Source organism: Salmo salar, chromosome ssa20 (assembly GCF_905237065.1).
Source record: "Salmo salar chromosome ssa20, Ssal_v3.1, whole genome shotgun sequence".
NCBI classification, from domain to species: Eukaryota; Metazoa; Chordata; class Actinopteri; order Salmoniformes; family Salmonidae; genus Salmo; species Salmo salar.
The window spans coordinates 23943676-23961093 of NC_059461.1; the positions used below are offsets into that span (position 1 = coordinate 23943676).

Consider the following 17418-nt stretch of genomic DNA (forward strand, 5'->3'; position numbering starts at 1 on the left):
GTTGAAAAATAAGCCAACCAACTCTTCCTGCTAATGCAGCAAACTTTGCACTTCTAAAAATGAGGTCCACAGACAGAAAAGGGAGGAAATTGAAAACGATCAAGTCTCAGAAGGACAAAGACTGTTATTCTTGCCGAGAACAAAGACAAGCCAGGGTGTTGGCAGCCTTGGAGAGAGTCTTTCAGTCGAATTTAAGACTGAGAGAATCAGATTCTTCTGTCGTGATGATAGCTGTTATGCACTGTCAACGAATATGTCCCTGGGATGGGAATAACTCAGAGGGTAAAGAATAATTGTGAAATAAATGCTTCTGGTTCTATGTAGGCTACTGTGAGCATGCCAATGGTATGAGCTTAATCAGTGTATTTGATTGCTTTATAAAGTCAATAAATCATTTTCAATACACTGTGCTTTTCAGTCTTTGAGTTTGAATAGGATTTGGAAAGGTGACTCATGTACACACTTCTTCACTATGCAGGCAGAAATCTCACAATTTACAAAAGCAAACAACACTGTTTAAATATGTGATGATTACTCTAAGTATATATAGATTTTTTTTATTTAATTTAATCTTAATTTAACTAGGCAAGTCAGTTAAGACCAAATTCTTATTTACAATGACAGTCTAGGAACAGTGGATTAACTGCCTTGTTCAGGGGCAGAAGGACAGATTTCTACCTTGTCAGCTCAAGGATTCAATCTAGCAATCTTACGGTTACTGACCCAACGCTCTAACCACTAGGCTACCTGCCGCCCCGGTGTTATGGTGTTACATCAGTTAATAATGACTTCACTTTGTTACAATCATCAATTCCTCAGATATGCGGTGCTTTGATGCAGAAAATGAAAAACAACAAAGTTCTCATTCAGCACTGTATTACAGGTGGTCTACATTATCCCAGAAAACCACACTCCCAGACAAATGATAAGCAGTATAATTTCATGGTATGAAAAGAAAAACAACATCCCAGTAAACAAATGAAAAAGCAATTTTAATGTTCACAGACATTTCTTCTTCAATGAGCATAAAAAAACAATTGATCGGAAAATCAATTGAAATATAATTTTATCCTGTGATGACAGTTAAAGCTGATATTTTACATGGTTTAATTCATGGAAATCTGGATAACACCTTGTTCAAACAGCAAGCAAATTTTGCAAGTTGCCCGACTTCCCATAATGTCAGACAACACTCTCATAGCCAGTCTACACACCCAAATCAGGTAATGTTCAAGTTCATCTGACCTTCAGATAAGGCTGCTCCTCTTCATAGGGAAATGACTTGTGTTCATGAAAAAGCAGACACATTATTTGACACCTATTCATACTACTGAACAAGTTCTTTGGGAATTGTTATTTACATATGTGTCCTTGAAGTGGTGTATGAGTATGAACCACATCCAAAAGAGGCTGCTTGATGAAAACTGTAACTGTCATAGTAGACTTGGGGGAAGGGGGGATACATCAAAGATGGTTACTGTAACAGTCACAGCAGACATGGGAGAAGAGGGGATACATCAAAGATGGTTACTGTAACAGTCACAGCAGACATGGGAGAAGAGGGGATACATCAAAGATGGTTACTGTAACAGTCACAGCAGACATGGGAGAAGAGGGGACACATCAAAGATGGTTACTGTAACAGCAGACATGGGAGAAGAGGGGATACATCAAAGATGGTTACTGTAACAGCAGACATGGGAGAAGAGGGGATACATCAAAGATGGTTACTGTAACAGCAGACATGGGAGAAGAGGGGATACATCAAAGATGGTTACTGTAACAGCAGACATGGGAGAAGAGGGGATACATCAAAGATGGTTACTGTAACAGTCACAGCAGACATGGGAGAAGAGGGGACACATCAAAGATGGTTACTGTAACAGCAGACATGGGAGAAGAGGGGACACATCAAAGATGGTTACTGTAACAGCAGACATGGGAGAAGAGGGGATACATCAAAGATGGTTACTGTAACAGCAGACATGGGAGAAGAGGGGATACATCAAAGATGGTTACTGTAACAGCAGACATGGGAGAAGAGGGGACACATCAAAGATGGTTGATCTACTGCGCCACAGCTGTGAAACAGTACTGAGTCTCAGTCAAAACCATCCTGTACAAAGTTTTCCATCTCCACTCTGCACTCTTAGAAAAAAGGGTTCCAAAAGGATTCTTCGGCTGTCCCCATAGGAGAACCCTTTTTGGTTCCAGGTAGAACTCTTCTGGGTTCCATGTAGAACCCTCTGTGGAAAGGGTTCTTCAAAGGGTTCTCTTATGGGGACAGCCGAAGAACCCTGTTAGGTTCTAGATAGCACTTTTGTTTTCTAAGAGTGTGAGAGTGAGTTCATTGCTGATCTCTTGGTGAATGCCATGATCTGAGGTCACATTAAAAGTTTTCCCTTTCAGTAAGTACACATGATATGTGAGAGACAGAGATGATATTACAATCATGTTTTAAAAACATAAATATAAAATAAATTGTCATTAATCATGAAAATGCGATGGATGATCATGATGAATATAAACAATATCAACACAATACTGTACAAACAATGCATTTCTGACAAAATATATCAGCTGTAGCCTACACCTGACATGAAAACAATGTTCCTATTACTCATCAATGTTCTACTTCTCATCTTGTACTAAATAAATAAAACAAAATTGCATTGTATTATAATGAACATAAAAATCACTAACATAATAAAAATCTCCATTAAAATACATAGTTCTGGCAAAGAAATGTCAGCTGTACACTTGACATGAAAACAGTGTGCCCATTACTTACCAAGTTTTCTCTTCTCCTTGTGAATCATTTCATTTGAGTGGCTCACTTATTGAGATGAAATCTCTACGGGGACTTGAAAACGCATAAGATCTCTGACTGGCAGTGTTATTTGAAAAAGCAGCACAAAACCTTTCAGCTCTGTTAGTTTTAAATTTATTCTGCTATTCCATTGCTCACCCTACTGTTTCCCCAGTTATATTTATTGCATTTTGTATTTAATTACTTTCTTAACACAGGGAAGGTTCCAACACTGTGAGCAACTGAGTCAATAAGTTCAATGAGAGTAATGAATCATGTAATCATTTCAATTTCTCCTCATGATGCTGGACACCATTTCAGTAGCAGAAGGAATGTGATAGTGTATTTGGACTATTTTCAGTAATAGTGGATATCAAAGGGTAAAATACGCTCTGCTATCTTGTAACAGTGCTCTCTAATTTCCATTAATGAATATTTTCATTTTTATTAGTGAAGGTATAAATTAATTATCTCTATGAATAACAGGTTCTCCAGTCAGAATGTTATTCCTCAGTACAGATTTGCAGCTGTTCTCCCTCACAATCTGCAGCAGTATACAGTACTGTAGCAACACCATGCTCAGTAGCCCAGATGGAGAGGGGAGTGCTTGTCTGGTCTCCCCGTCTGCACAGGTCACTGTTGGGGGGACTGGGGGTCCGTGCGCGTGAGTGAGGCGGTGTGCGCAGAGGGGAGACCAGCAGTATGACCTGTCCTGCAACCCGGTGGCCTCAGACAGCCCTGTGGCTGGAAGGGGGGCTCAAAGCCCATGTTGAGGTGCAGTGCCCCACGGGCCTGGCACTAGTCCACTATGGGCTGTTCATACCTGTACAACGTCAGGGCACTCAACTGCTGTGGTACCTGAGAGAACAAAGGAAAAGGATAGGGGGATGGAAAGAGAGAGTAAGATAGAGAGGTTTAAAAAAAAATCCTCTCAACTTTTTATGTTAGGGTGCAAAGTCAAATAGGCTAGTGTACAGATAAATTGCATGCAAAAATCTCATAATGAGAACAGTCCCAAAATGTTAGGCCAGTTTACAGTAGTATAAGGTCCCAATTCAAACAATCACAGATAAAGGGAAAACCACACTGCAGATTCACTGAAACAATGTTTACGGTGTATTTGATGGACAGGTGTGGTTTTGTGTCAACATCCAATGAAACTGTCTGTGAGAGGATGTGTCAGTTTTAATGTAGTTAACACCGCCTTCACAGTGTTTCCTTTATCTGTTAGTCATTCACCATTGAAATTAATATCAGATTTTCTGGCAAACCTAAGAAATCGGATTATTGCATGCAATAACTGTGCTCTACTGCACAAAACACATGAATATCACTGTGCTCATTTGTGCAAGGTCATAACTGATGTATCTCAGTCTAAACACTAAAATGACAAATGCACTGTATGTACCACAGTGCAAAATACACTAACAGTAGCATGCAGGATCATCAATAGTAGTAGGGCACCCACTCAGCTAAACTGATCTGCAGTATACAGTGTGTAAGATGAAAGCCTTAAGCAAGAGTGCATACATACTTGCTTTTACTCTTTTAAATGGAGTCTTGACTCCATTAAGCAGGGGGCTCTTGTTAAATTACAAGCACTTTGCTGATTCAAAGGCCTCTCTCACTTTTATGTACTACAGTTCTGTGAATTATGTTGAATTAAATCAGATCAAACGGTATAAATGTGGCATTAAATATTGAAACTAATATCACAATATTTCATTGATTCTGTTAGTAGTACACACACACATATACACACACACACACCATAACAGAAACAAAACAAAATGTGTTAGTCATTTGAAGAGACTTTTGTAGCCTACACTGCTTTATATTTTAGATTGTTTTACTTCTGAGCTGGTCAACCTCGCAATGGCCCCAAAAACTGAATGAATCCCATTTGATTAGCATTGATTATCGCTTCCCCAGCTAAACTCTCGAAACTATTTCTTTACACATCCGGATGTTTATTGAATGTAAATAGAATATAATCTTAATTGCAGTAAGTTTTCCTCTCTAAGTTGATGCACTATGTTGAGGGCTTGAGATCTATGTTCCCAGAATTAGTTTATGTGGATTAAGCCATACATTCTTCAACTAGAAGTAAAATACCTAATATATGAACATACACTTTACAATGTTGTTGTGGAGACATTATTGATCATTTGATAACCGCCTGAATCAGTTTTCAAGCTTTTTTAGTTTTCAAGCTCCTGAACCTAGCTTGATCTTTGGGGAACTTAATATTCACAACCATGCCCAGAATATTCATGTATTCAGTAGGGGGTCTGTATCTATGAAGGATTCACACAAATTGTCAGCAGAATGACTAGTTTTAGGAAAAAGATTCCTAATTAGTGTAATGGGAAGAGCCAAATGTCTGTGTGAAAGCCTTTAAATTAGCTTATGGCCCTATAGTGTTGAGCAAATTGCCCTCTTTCTCTGTTAACAACAGCACAAGACAGGAAGGGGGCCATAGCTTAAAACAGCTCTTTAAAACAAGCCTGGTCTCCGGTAATTTTCAAATTGTGCAAATCCCAGTATGTGAAGTTGCCACGATTCTATTCTAGCAGGTCAGCAACTTGGATTTCCCAATAGGACTGTGAACTTTTTAGTGTTGATTAGACCTACATTTCAATGCATCTGGTCAATGTTCATGTTGCTTTGTGAGAATAGATACTGTACTCCACAGTGTAACAGTTGAGAGGCAACTATCAGGGAAGAGCACCAAAGTGTGTGGGGGGGGGCACAAGTCAACATACTTTGGCAACAAGGCCTTAAACTTGTTGCGATTAACCTAACTGATCAGAAATCTTACATGTGTTCTGTGTCAAACTCTGTTTACATACATAATGTGCTCGCACTATGCACTAATGTAGAAAAAAATGACAATGACATTTAGCTAAATGGGATTTAAGTTGTACCACTTGACTCCTGTCCTCAAACACAAAAACACTTGGACCTCAGCTCTAGGATCTATTCGAGAAACAATCAAGACAACACTGACCAGACAGACTTTTTTCTTTTACTTCGTAATGGATTGAGCAATTTGATGTTGTCTTATGAAAACATCCTCCATTGTGGTACTCAGTTTGAGGATCTCCTTCCCTGAACCCCTTTCTGAAAATAGGATTAAATCCAGGTCTGAGTGATGAATATTTGAAAAATAAAAGGCTTTTTGGCTCGCCGGTGAGCGTGTCCGTCCAGGTTTAATCAGGTATATTGGGAAGGAGCTGGCTGTTATGGTGGGAGCTTTTAAAGGCGTGACTCATAGGGCTAGTATAGCCTGGGCAGCAGCCAACACCATGCATTAAAGGTTAAACAGCGCAGACAGAGGAGTTTGCTTTAGGCCTCCTTGACGTCTTCCCTCAACAGAACGTGGCTGAAGAAGTCTTCTCTTATTCACATTATAACACAGCAAAAACATAAATAGCCCTAGATAGATGAACACCCTGGAAAACACTCCTCTCTATTAATAGCCATTTCTAAGCCTGAGCCTCTCCTTTTCTTTATATCAATTTAAGACATTTAAATTCAAATTATTATTATTTTTTTTTTGAGTGGGGTACCCCAAATTTGTCTCCTTACACTGCCCACTAGGCTACTCTGGTCCCCTAGTACACTGACTAGTACATTCGTCAAGATATGTCCTTTATGATCATAACAAACCATATCAAATAACTAAATCCAAGTACTGCAAGTCGCATAGTGTAGGTAGGATATAGCAAGATTTGTTCACCAAGATTCAAACATCTTGCAGAAAAGCTGAAAGAGGAAAAGTAAAATTTTTTGAAGATTAGGAGTTAATCATCATTATATAATATAAAATCCTAGTTCTGTAGCTCCATCAATGGACTTATACAAAAACCTGAAGAAGGCCACTTCTCTGTCACTCTCTCCCTTAGTCCCTTTTTGGAAAGACGGACAAACGTAAGTAAGAGGACGAGTGCTGAGGATACCAAAGAGAACAGGCTATAAACACTTAGGTCAACGTGCACCGCAATTAAATCAATTTTCCAAGCTATTAGGTTTGGATTGCTTATCAAAGCATTCACTCAAGTTTTTTCCCCTTTGCACTGCTCTGAATTGGGGTCAGGCTGCAAAGGAATGATTTCCCATTAGGATACAGACAGCTGCAGTGTGCCAGCATGGCCCAGCGTCAATCTCAGACTGCCGTGGGTAGCATGAGCCCACGTTGGCATATTAACAACATCCTCAGGCTGGGCCTTCTCCACGTCAGCTGGATAATTCACTCAGTGGTCTATGTGATCCAAACATAGAGCATGGACAGGCTGCTATCATCATCTCTGGTCATTACATGGGCCCTGAATGGCATGCTAATGACCCAAGGGCCTGTGCTTCACTGCATGCTTTCCATAGATTGACTGCATAATGAAGTGAAGGTAGTCTAATTAGAAAGATGATGATAAAGTTTGACTCAGCGTCGGACAAGGAAGACCACAGAAGTTGTAACTTCACTAACTATCACAGGATATCATGGTTCAGCTAACAATTCAGATAATAGTTTAATAATAATCATTTAGGGCCGAATCCTATGAACAGAAGTAAAACAATTTGCACAAATGGCATGCATGCATTGACATCAATGCATGATTTATGTTCAAGTCTAAGACACACACAAGTAAGTAAGGATTTAGCCTTTAATGTTAATTAATTGAGTATTTCAAAACTACTAATAGACATTCCATTTTACGTAAATATACATAACTAAATACTGTAGTTGCTTTTGTCTGACATCTATCCAGTTGTTAAACTGCCTTGCCATAAAAAAATTGAAGCAAAGCCAAATCAGTACAGCAACTTTTCCATCGTAATACTGCAAGCTCTGAAGATTCAAATAAATCCTCATTTTTTTAACTTGAAATTCACTATGTAATTACATTTTTAGTTGAGAAGTGTTTTACGTACATAATCCTTCAGATGTAGGGATTTATCTTCCCCTAATGCCGCTCATCCTATTTTCAGCTCATCAATGTTGGCAACGCATGCTCAGATGATCTGGAGCTGACCATCGATACTACTCTGGTTCATTATGAGTACTTTCTGATGTCTGAAGTCAGACAAGTCACTGAACATATGAATGTACAAGCACCCTCACAAAGACACTCTCTCAAAAAATCTGGTGTCTTTGCATCAAATAGTAATGAAAATAGTCTCAATCTTCAAAACACTGATAAATATTTTATTAAGCAGGTCATGGCAGCTATCATTGTTATAGTTAAAAGGGTCCCAGTGAAATAATTCAAAAGGGTGTTCTGTGGGAATGAACTCTCTCTAATGCTGTTCATCCTATTTCCAGCTGACCAACGATGCTTATAGGACAGATGACTTTGCTTCATTGTGTGTGCTTTTCTGATGTCTGTCATCAATATGCAGTGCATTCTGAAAGTAATCAGACCCCTTGACTTTTTCCAAATTTTGTTTAATTACAGCCATATTCTAAAATTGATGATCCCCCCCCCCCCCTAATCAATTTACACACAATACCCCATAATGACAATGTGAAAACAGGTTTTTAGAAACATTTGCTAATTTATTTAAAAAAATGTAAAACAGAAATACCTTATTTACATAAGTATTCAGAGCCTTTGCTGTGAAACTCGAAATGTAGGTGCATCCTCTTTCCATTGATCATCCTTGAGATGTTTCTACAACTTCATTGGAGTCCACCTGTGGTAAATTCATTTGATTGGACATGATTTGGAAAGGCACACCTATCTATAAGGTCCCACAGTTGACAGTGCACGTCAGAGCAAAAAAACAAGCCATGAGGTCAAAGGAATTGTCTGTAGAGCTCTGAGAAAGCATTGAAAGTCCCCAAGAACACAGTGGCCCCCATCATTCTTAAATTGAAGAAGTTTGGAACCATCAAGACTCTTCCTAGAGCTGGTAGCCCGGCCAAACTGAGAAATCGGGAGAGAAGGGCCTTGGTCAGGGAGGCGACCAAGAATCCAATGGTCACTCTGACAGAGCTCCAGAGTTCCTCTGTGAAGATGGGAGAACCTTCCAGAAGGACAACCATCTCTGCAGCACTCCACCAATCAGGCCTTTATGGTAGAGTGTCCAGGCCGAAACCACTCCTCAGTAAAAAGCACATGACAGCCCACTTGGAGTTTGACAAAAGGCACCAAAAGACTCTCAGACCATGAGAAACAAGATTCTCTGGTCTGATGAAAACAAGATTGAACTCTTTGGCCTGAATGCCAATCGTCACGTCTGGAGGAAACCTGGCACTATCCCTACGGTGAAGCATGGTGGTGGCAGCATCATGCTGTGGGGATGTTTTTCAGAGGCAGGGACTGGGAGACTAGTCAGGATCGAGGGAAAGATGAATGGAGAGATCCTTGATAAAAACCTGCTCCAGAGCGCTTAGGACCTCAGACTGGGGCAATGGTTCACCTTCCAACAGGACAACCACCTTAAGAACACAGCCAAGACAATGCCGGAGTGGCTTCGGGACAAGTCTCTCAATGTCCATGAGTGGCCCAGCTAGAGCCCGGACTTGAAGCCGATCGAACATCTCTGGAGAGACCTGAAAATAGCTGTGCAGCGACGCTCCCCATCCAACATGACAGAGCTTGAGAGGATCTGCAGAGAAGAATGGGAAAAACACCCAAATGCATGTGTGCTAAGCTTGTAGCGTCATACCCAAGAAGTCTCGAGACCGTACATGTAATCGCTACCAAATGTGCTACAACATAGTAGTGAGAAAAGGGTCTGAATACTTATGTATTTCAGAACAACATGACGCACCATGTGGACAATGATAACAGCAAAACATATACTCAGTACTGGAAAGTGAATGCCCATAGAAGGGTTCATACACATTTACCAGCCATTTGCAATTCTAACAAGCTATGACAAAATTAATTATATTTCCTCTCTAATTATTTTTCATGTCCAAACATAGGGCAGAGAGCCCTGCATGCTGTGCTTGCCCTACCCTCTCACTGTCTGAAATTGAGCACTAACAGAGTGTGAGAAATCACAGTGTGCCATTCAGAAATTATGCAAGAACATGCTGTTAATCTATTCTCGGCTTATTGCTGTAACAGCGTGAGCCAACCATTCCTGAGTTAAGTGTTAATATGATATTACAAAATGTTGAACGACATAAGTAAAATCCTTTGACATGAATATTAATGTTATTAATATTATTAATATCCTGAATAGCGGGTGATATTTCAGTTCATCATACCAAAAGATAACAGATAGTCTGTTTTACATGATTTGATACAGACCTCATTTCAAATACTATTTCAGGTATTTCAATTACTTTTCAATATATTTCAAAACAAGTATTCAGATAACCTTTATTTTAAAAAACAAGTAGTTGAATATTGGAATGTACAAATACACTGATTCAAATACACTCCCATCCATTTAACCCAGGTATCTGAAAATAGTATTTGAAATAAGTATTTGAAAGTAAATAAATACTTTCAAATACAATTTGCTTGACTATTTGGTTTTTACAAATAACCATTCAAATGCTCAAATAAAGGTACTTGTTTTGGGTCTGTGTATATAAAAAATATTTTAAAAATCCAGAGAAACTAATATTACAATATTAGTTGGTTAGGGAATGGTTAGGGAATAGCTTTGTTTTCCATTCTCCAGAAATTGTACTCCTTCTCCCTCTCTCACTAAGAAAGAGAGTAGGTTTCAATACTTTCGGAGAAAACAAGGGGTGAAGGTCTGTAGTGTATGCATGGAGAAAAAACAGCTGAATGCACATTAGTGTGCCAGGAACAGACCATTTCATTTCCTAATGTATTTCTATGGTTTATCAGGCTGGCTGTCTCTGGATGGGATATCAAGCTAATGTTGCAAAACAGAGATACTTTAGTAAGTGCAAAATGATAAGTAAATAACCAGTAGAAACATTAACTTCTAAGGAATAATATCAATGCAATCCCCTCTGTTCTGTCTAAAAGAACACTGGTTGTGGTTGACTATGATCTCTACTTGTTCAAAGAAATGAGGGAATATCTCTCCTATGATAGAAGCTTCTCTAATATGGTATACAGATATAACCTGGATCTGCAGCTCGTCAGATGCTGTCACGCCCTGACCATAGAGAGCCGTTGGTTCTCTATGGTATAGTAGGTCAGGGCGTGACTGGGGGTGTTCTATGTTGTTTATTTCTATGTTGGTGTGCTTGGTATGGTTCCCAATCAGAGGCAGCTGTTTAGTGGTGTCTCTGATTGGGGATCATATTTAGGCAGCCATTTCCCCACTGTGTTTTGTGGGATCTTGTTTTTGTGTAGGTGCCTGTTTGCACTTCACTGTCTTCACGGTTCATTTGATTCATTTATTGTTTTTGTATTTTGCTGAAGTTTCACGTTATAATAAAGATGTGGAACGCTACTCACGCTGTGCCTTGGTCCAATCATTATGACGATCGTGACAGAAGATCCCACCACAACAGGACCAAGCAGCGTGCCCAGGAGGAGAGTGTATCCTGGACTTGGGAGGAGATCCTGGATGGGAAGGGATCCTGGACTTGGGAGGAAATCCTGGCAGGATCGCCTTCCTTGGCAAGAGCGGCAGACGGAAGGTTATGATGGAGGACAGCGATGACGCCGGGGTTCGCGGCCACATAGAAAGCCCAAAAAACAGGGGGGGGGCACAAGGGGTGGTCGGCGGAGCCGAGGAGTGAACCAGAGCCAGTTTGGGAGAAGAGGGAGAAACTGGAGGAGAGTGAGAGACCGTCAGAGAGTGGATGGAGGTATTGAAGGAGAAAGTGCGGAGAGAGTTGTTGAGTTGGTGGAAGATGCACGACATTTGCCCTAAGGAGCGTGTAATCAGTTTAATGCCACCTGAGTCAGCTCCCCGTACTCGTCCTGAGGAGCGTGCTATTAGTCTGGTGAAATCTGTGCCGACTCCACGCATCAGGTCTCCAGTACGCATCCATAGCCCAGTACGTCCTGTGCCAGCTCCTCGCACTCAACGTGCGAAGTGTGTCATCGAACCGGTACCATTGATGCCAGTTCTACGCACCAGGTCTCCAGTGCGCCTCCACAGCCCAGTACGTCCTATGCCAGCTCCACGCACCAGGCCTCCAGTGCGCCTTCCCAGTCCAAAGCTTCCGGCGACGGTCCCCAGTCCAGAGCTTCCGGCGACGGTCCCCAGTCCGGAACCTCCGGCGACGGTCCACAGTCCGGAACCTCCTGAGACGGTCCACAACCCGGAACCTCCAGCGACGGTCAACAGTCCGGAACCTTCAGCGAGGGTCAACGGTCCGGAGCTTCCAAACACAGCGTCCAGTACAGCTCCATGGCAGGAGCTCTCCTCTGCGCTGATGCCCAGTCCAGACACAGCGTCCAGTCCCGCTCCATGGCAGGAGTCTTCCTCTGCACCGATGTCCAGGCCAGGGCCGGTGTCCAGTCCCGCTCCATGGCAGGAGCCTTCCTCGGCATCGAGATCCAGTCCAGGCACAGTGTTCAGCCTGGGTTCATAGCTGGATGAGCAGTTTCTTCAATCTGCACCAGAGCCACCACCAAAGATGGTGGATCCGCGAGCTTTGTTCCGCACCAGAGCCGCCCCCGATGCTGGCGGATCCGCGGGATGAGCGGGTACTTTGTCCCGCACCAGAGCCGCCACCGACACTAATCACCCCCCCTACCCTCCCTAATTGGTTTCAGGTTTTGCGGCCGGAGTCCGCACCTTTGGGGGGGTACTGTCACGCCCTGACCATAGAGAGCCCTTGGTTCTCTATGTTATAGTAGGTCAGGGCGTAACTGGGGGTGTTCTATGTTGTTTATTTATATGTTGGTGTGCTTGGTATGGTTCCCAATCAGAGGCAGCTGTTTAGCGGTGTCTCTGATTGGGGATCATATTCAGGCAGCCATTTCCCCACTGTGTTTTGTGGGATCTTGTTTTTGTGTAGGTGCCTGTTTGCACTTCACTGTCTTCACGGTTCGTTTGATTCATTTATTGTTTTTGTATTTTGCTGAAGTTTCACGTTATAATAAAGATGTGGAACGCTACTCACGCTGCGCCTTGGTCCAATCATTACGACGATCGTGACAGATGCACTGTCAAGAATCACCCTTTGGATAAACCTTAGAAAGGCTCTATGGTTGGTCAGTAGGCAAGGTCATGAACTTGTCTGTTTCTAAACACATGGGTCAGAATATCTTGGGGAAATCCACATGAACATCACTGTCCTCTGAGACAAGAAAGGCTGTTGATTGAAAAGAGAGAAAGGTGATAAGATTAACTACATGACATTGCGAGCTAGAAATTATTTTGAAAACAGTGGTGCCCACACATGCCTTCTTTAGAAAATAATCCCTTTCAGCTGCAGAGGATAAGGAATGACTCTCTGGGTGAGTCACCAGCACTAAACATACACTACCAGTGCTCTCACAGTGTGACAGGCTCAGGCTCATCACATATTATTTACAGAGCAAAGGGGTAAGAAAGCTAAACTCCAATGCTCTGATTAATCTAGCATAAGGCATGCACACACAAAAAAATGAATGAACAGTTTAAAGAGATTCTCCGGTACTCTTGTATACTTTTTAGCCAGTAGATCTGAAAGTAGCACTCACGAGCCAAAAGTGGTCCCCAACAATTGCGTACTACGTCACATATGTGCAGACATGTGCACCATGTCATTGCTTTCTCTCTCGCTTTGCTGTGTGTGCATCTTGCTAGCTGTCACTCAAATGGCGAGGTGGTGAAGCTCATTGGCTAGAACTCGAAGCACAGCTTTGTGAAAAACAGTCGCTTTCAAACTAGGGATTTCATGGCTAATTGAGGTAGAACAGTAATTGTGCTCATAGATTATGCATATACGAAGTACACATTGACACATCCAGCCCAAAGCGGGAGGTTTAAGAAATTCTTTAGTAGTCGCCAAAGTTCTCGGGGTCTTTAAGGCATGCACACAGAAAACTTCCACTACCAACTAACCAACTACCATAGATACTGAGTGGAACGGACTCAGTGATATACAAAGTGATATTTATAGGTGTAGGATCTTAATTTTACCAGTTTCTCACTGCAGGAAAATAATCCTGCAACTTCAAGAAATGTGAATTATTGTGTGCATTATAATTAATGGAGATTTTTGTAGTGCATTATAATTAATGGACAAATTTCCTGCAACAACAGGGTAATCAAATTAGAATCCTACATCTGCAAAGTATTTATAATCACTGCAAACTTGTTTAACCTGTTGGGGGTAGGGGGCAGTATTGACACGGCCGGATAAAAAACGTACCCGATTTAATCTGGTTACTACTCCTGCCCAGTAACTCGAATATGCATATAGTTATTGGCTTTGGATAGAAAACACCCTAAAGTTTCTAAAACTGTTTGAATGGTGTCTGTGAGTATAACAGAACTCATATGGCAGGCAAAAACCTGAGAAGATTCCTTACAGGAAGTGCCCTCTCTGACAAGATCTTGTTCTTCTTGTCTCTGTTTATTGAAGACTGAGGATCTTTGCTGTAACGTGACACTTCCTACGGCTCCCATAGGCTCTCAGAGCCCGGGAAAAAGCTGAATGATATCGAGGCAGCCCCAGGCTGAAACACATTTGCGCTTTTGGCAAGTGGCCGATCAGAGGACAATGGGCTTAGACGAGTCGACTCCATGCTTTATTTTCTTTCGTCTTTTTACCTTAACGCAGATTCCCGGTCGGAATATTATCGCTTTTTTATGAGAAAAATGGCATAAAAATTGATTTTAAACAGCGGTTGACATGCTTCGAAGTACAGTAATGGAATATTTAGAATTTTTTTGTCACGAAATGCGTCGTGCTCGTCACCCTTCTTTACCCTTTCGGATAGTGTCTTGAACGCACGAACAAAACGCCGCTATTTGGATATAACTATGGATTATTTGGGACCAAACCAACATTTGTTATTGAAGTAGAAGTCCTGGGAGTGCATTCTGACGAAGAACACCAAAGGTAATAACATTTTTCTTATAGTAAATCTGACTTTGGTGAGTGCTAAACTTGCTGGGTGTCTAAATAGCTAGCCCTGTGATGCCGGGCTATCTACTTAGAATATTGCAAAATGTGCTTTCACCGAAAAGCTATTTTAAAATCGGACATATCGAGTGCATAGAGGAGTTCTGTATCTATAATTCTTAAAATAATTGTTATGCTTTTTGTGAACGTTTATCGTGAGTAATTTTGTAAATTTTTTGTAAATTCACCGGAAGTTTGCTAGTTCTGAACGTCACATGCTAATGTAAAAAGCAGTTTTTTGATATAAATATGAACTTGATTGAACAAAACATGCATGTATTGTATAACATAATGTCCTAGGTGTGTCATCTGATGAAGATCATCAAAGGTTAGTGCTGCATTTAGCTGTCTTCTGGGTTTTTGTGACATTATATGCTAGCTTGAAAATGGGTGTCTGATTATTTCTGGCTGGGTACTCTGCTGACATAATCTAATGTTTTGCTTTCGTTGTAAAGCCTTTTTGAAATCGGACAGTGTGGTTAGATTAACGAGAGTCTTGTCTTTAAAATGGTGTAAAATAGTCATATGTTTGAGAAATTGAAGTAATAGCATTTCTAAGGTATTTGAATAACGCGCCACAGGATTCCACTGGCTGTTACGTAGGTGGGACGATTTCGTCCCGCCGACCCTAGAGAGGTTAACAGATCAAATAAAAATAGCTTTTTCAAGAGGGCACAAACACATTGCTTTTTCAATTTCGGTGGATTCAAACCTGCGCAAGGTACAATGACTCTAGTCAATAACTCTCTCGTAGAGTACATTCTCTAGCCATCCTATCACTATGTTGAGAGAATAATTTTTTTTTAAAATAAAATCATTTGTTGCTGCATTTTTGTTTTTTATTTCCACCTGCCCTGCAGTAGAGATACATTTAGAAGAACGGCTGGTTTGGGCCATTTCCATGGATCAGTGAATATTCTGTAATCTAAAAGTGGCAATATCATTAGATGCTGAAAAAGCATTTGATAGGATGGAATGGGCATATTTCATTGCTATCTTAAAAGAGTTTGGCTTTGGTCTGGTATTTATTTCCTACATTGAGCTATTGTATGAATCTCCCAAAGCAGTTACAGTGCCTTCAGAAAGTATCCATACCCCTTGATTTATTCCACATTTTGTTTTGTTAAAGCCTGAATTTAAAATTGATAAAAATGTATTTTTATACATACAATACCCCATAATGAGAAAGTGTAAACATGTTTTTAGAAATTTTAGCAAATGTATTAAAATTAAATGCAGAAATATTGAATTTACATAAGTAATCACACCCCTGAGTCAATACATGTTAGAATTACCTTTGATAGTGATTACAGCTGTGAGTCTTTCTGGATAAGTCTCTAAGAGTTTTGCACACTATTTGTTTTTTAAATTCTTCAGGCTCTGTTAAGTTGGTTGTTGATCATTGCAAGACAGACATTTTCAAGTCTTGACATAGATTTTCAAGCCAATTTAAGTCAAGAATGTTACTAGGCCACTCAGGAACATTCAATGTAATCTTGGTAAGAAACTCCAGTCTATATTTGGCCTTGTGATTTAGGTTATTTTCCTGCTGAAAGGTGAATTTGTCTCCCAGGGTCTGTTGGAAAGCAGACTGAACCAGGTTTTCCTCTAGGATTTTGCCTGTGCTTAGCTCTATTCCATTTATTTTTATCCCAAAAAATGCCCTAGCCCTTGCCGATGAGAACCAAACCCATAACATTATGCAGCCACCACCATGCTTGAAAATATGAAGAGTGGTACTCAGTGATGTGTTGGGTTGGATTTGCCCCAAACACTTTTTATTCAAGACATAAAGTTAATTTCTTTGCCACAGTTTTTGCAGTTTTACTTATTATTTACTTATTGCAAACAGAATGCATGTTTTGAAATATTTATATTCCTTCTTTTCACTCTGTCAATTAGGTTAGTATTGTGTAGTAACTACAATGTTGTTGATCCAGCCTCAGTTTTCTCCTATCACAGCCATTAAAACTCTGTAACTGTTTTAAAGTCACCATTGGCCTCATGGTGAAATCCCTGAGTGGTTTCCTTCCTCTCTGGCAACTGAGTTAGGAAGGACGCCTGCATCTTTGTAGTGACTGGGTGCATTGATACACCATCCAAACTGTAATTAATAACTTCACCATGATCAAAGGGATATACATTGTCTGCTTTATTTTATTTTTACCGACCTACCAATAGGTGCCCTTCTTTACTAAGCATTGGAAAACCTCTCTGGTCTTTGTTGTTTGAAATTCACTCCTCGACTGAGGGACCTTACAGATAATTGTATGTGTGGGGTACAGAGATGAGGAAGTCATTCAAAGATCATGTTAAACACTATTATTGTCCATGCAACTTATATGACTTGTTAAGCACATTTTTACTCCTGAACTTATTTAGGCTTGCTTTTACAAAGGGGTTGAATACTTATTGACTCAAAACATTTCAGCTTTTCATTTTTAATTAATTTGCAAAAACCAAATTCCACTTTGACATTATGGGGTATTATGTGTAGGCCAGGGACACAAAATCTCAATGAAATCAATTTTAAATGCAGGCTGTAACACAACAAAAATGTGGAAAAAGTTAAGGGGTGTTAATACTTTTTGAAGGC

At 40.5% G+C, this 17418-nt stretch overlaps 1 protein-coding gene across 1 annotated transcript in view; it reads right to left on the reverse strand.

Annotated features, from left to right (window-relative positions):
* Positions 1-793: 793 nt before the first annotated feature.
* The window catches only part of LOC106579877 (leucine-rich repeat transmembrane neuronal protein 4), a 33192-nt gene continuing 16567 nt past the window's right edge, over positions 794-17418 (reverse strand). The window contains exon 3 of the mRNA XM_014160205.2: positions 794-3667. The gene's annotated coding sequence lies outside the window, so the exon portion shown is untranslated. The remainder of the gene's footprint in view (positions 3668-17418) is intronic.